Raw genomic sequence first — 3,215 nt, 5'->3', positions numbered from 1 at the left:
GCAGAGGAGAGAGGTCCCGTAACAGACAATCTGGCTTCATGTCAGCAGAGAATCAGTCTTCATATCATAGCAGAGAATCAGGCTTCATGTCAGCCACCAATGCAACAGTCCATTTTCATAAATTTAGGCCCAGCACCCAGGCAGAGGAGAGAGGTCCCGTAACAGACAATCTGGCTTCATGTCAGCAGAGAATCAGTCTTCATATCATAGCAGAGAATCAGGCTTCACGTCAGCCACCAATGCAACAGTCCATTTTCATAAATTTAGGCCCAGGCAGAGGAGAGAGGTCCCGTAACAGAGGATCTGGCTTCATGTCAGCAGAGAATTAGTCTGCATGTCATAGCAGAAAATCAGGCTTCACGTCAGCCACCACTGCAACAGTCCATTGTCAGATATTTAGGCCCAGCACCCAGGCAGAGGAGAGAGGTCCCGTAACAGAGGATCTGGCTTCATGTCAGCAGAGAATTAGTCTGCATGTCATAGCAGGGAATCAGGCTTCAAGTCAGCAGAGAATCAGTCTGCATGTCATAGCAGAGAATCAGGCTTCACGTCACCCAACATTGGAACAGTCCATTGGCATATATTTAGGCCCCGGCACCCAGACAGAGGAGAGGTTCATTCAACTTTGGGTAGCCTTGCAATATAATGGTAAAATGAAAATAAAAATAGGATTGAATGAGGAAGTGCCCTGGAGTACAATAATATATGGTTAAGGGGAGGTAGTTAATGTCTAATCTGGACAAGGGACGGACAGGTCCTGTGGGATCCATGCCTGGTTCATTTTTATGAACGTCAGCTTGTCCACATTGGCTGTAGACAGACGGCTGCGTTTGTCTGTAATGACGCCCCCTGCAGTGCTGAATACACGTTCAGACAAAACGCTGGCCGCCGGGCAGGCCAGCACCTCCAAGGCATAAAAGGCTAGCTCTGGCCACGTGGACAATTTAGAGACCCAGAAGTTGAATGGGGCCGAACCATCAGTCAGTACGTGGAGGGGTGTGCACACGTACTGTTCCACCATGTTAGTGAAATGTTGCCTCCTGCTAACACGTTGCGTATCAGGTGGTGGTGCAGTTAGCTGTGGCGTGTTGACAAAACTTTTCCACATCTCTGCCATGCTAACTCTGCCCTCAGAGGAGCTGGCCATGACACAGCTGCCTTGGCGACCTCTTGCTCCTCCTCTGCCTTGGCCTTGGCCTTCCACTTGTTCCCCTGTGACATTTGGGAATGCTCTAAGTAGCGCGTCTACCAACGTGCGCTTGTACTCGCGCATCTTCCTATCACGCTCCAGTGCAGGAAGTAAGGTGGGCACATTGTCTTTGTAGCGTGGATCCAGCAGGGTGGCAACCCAGTAGTCCGCACACATTAAAATGTGGGCAACTCTGCTGTCGTTGCGCAGGCACTGCAGCATATAGTCGCTCATGTGTGCCAGGCTGCCCAGGGGTAAGGACAAGCTGTCCTCTGTGGGAGGCGTATCGTCATCGTCCTGCCTTTCCCCCCAGCCACGCACCAGTGATGGGCCCGAGCTGCGTTGGGTGCCACCCCGCTGTGACCATGCTTCATCCTCATCCTCCTCCACCTCCTCCTCATCCTCGTCCTCCTCGTCCTCCAGTAGTGGGCCCTGGCTGGCCACATTTGTACCTGGCCTCTGCTGTTGCAAAAAACCTCCCTCTGAGTCACTTCGAAGAGACTGGCCTGAAAGTGCTAAAAATGACCCCTCTTCCTCCTCCTCCTCCTCCTCCTGGGCCACCTCCTCTTCCATCATCGTCCTAAGTGTTTTCTCAAGGAGACATAGAAGTGGTATTGTAACACTGATAACGGCGTCATCGCCACTGGCCATGTTGGTGGAGTACTCGAAACAGCGCAACAGGGCACACAGGTCTCGCATGGAGGCCCAGTCATTGGTGGTGAAGTGGTGCTGTTCTGTAGTGCGACTGACCCGTGCGTGCTGCAGCTGAAACTCCACTATGGCCTACTGCTGCTCGCACAGTCTGTCCAGCATGTGCAAGGTGGAGTTCCACCTGGTGGGCACGTCGCATATGAGGCGGTGAGCGGGAAGGCCGAAGTTACGCTGTAGCGCAGACAGGCGAGCAGCGGCAGGATGTGAACGCCGGAAGCGCGAACAGACGGCCCGCGCTTTATGCAGCAGCTCTGACATGTCGGGGTAGTTGTGAATGAACTTCTGCACCACCAAATTCAGCACATGCGCCAGGCAAGGGATGTGCGTCAAACCGGCTAGTCCCAGAGCTGCAACGAGATTTCGCCCATTATCGCACACCACCAGGCCGGGCTTGAGGCTCACCGGCAGCAACCACTCGTCGGTCTGTTGTTCTATACCCCGCCACAACTCCTGTGCGGTGTGGGGCCTGTCCCCCAAACATATGAGTTTCAGAATGGCCTGCTGACGTTTACCCCGGGCTGTGCTGAAGTTGGTGGTGAAGGTGTGTGGCTGACTGGATGAGCAGGTGGAAGAAGAGGAAGAGGAAGCCGAGAAGGAGGAGGTGGCAACAGGAGGCAAAGAATGTTGCCCTGCGATCCTTGGCAGCGGAAGGAAGTGCGCCAAACAGCTCTCCGCCTGGGGCCCAGCTGCCACTACATTTACCCAGTGTGCAGTTAGGGAGATATAGCGTCCCTGGCCGTGCTTACTGGTCCACGTATCTGTGGTTAAGTGGACCTTGCTACAGATGGCGTTGCGCAGTGCACACTTGATTTTATCGGATACTTGGTTGTGCAGGGAAGGCACGGCTCTCTTGGAGAAGTAGTGGCGGCTGCGAACAACATACTGTGGGACAGCAAGCGACATGAGCTGTTTGAAGCTGTCTGTGTCCACCAGCCTAAATGACAGCATTTCATAGGCCAGTAGTTTAGAAATGCTGGCATTCAGGGCCAGGGATCGAGGGTGGCTAGGTGGGAATTTACGCTTTCTCTCAAATGTTTGTGAGATGGAGAGCTGAACGCTGCCGTGTGACATGGTTGAGATGCTTGGTGACGGAGGTGGTGGTGGTGTTGGTGGTACATCCCCTGTTTGCTGGGCAGCAGGTGCCAACGTTCCTCCAGAGGCGGAGGAAGAGGCCGAGGCGGCAGCAGCAGAAGAGGCCGAGGCGGCAGCAGCAGAAGAGGTAGCAGGGGGAGCCTGAGCGACTTCCTTGTTTTTAAGGTGTTTACTCCACTGCAGTTCATGCTTTGCATGCAGGTGCCTGGTCATGCAGGTTGTG

Source organism: Bufo gargarizans, chromosome 4, assembly GCF_014858855.1.
Source record: "Bufo gargarizans isolate SCDJY-AF-19 chromosome 4, ASM1485885v1, whole genome shotgun sequence".
NCBI lineage: Eukaryota > Metazoa > Chordata > Amphibia > Anura > Bufonidae > Bufo > Bufo gargarizans.
Note: the sequence above shows the minus strand (reverse complement) of the source record.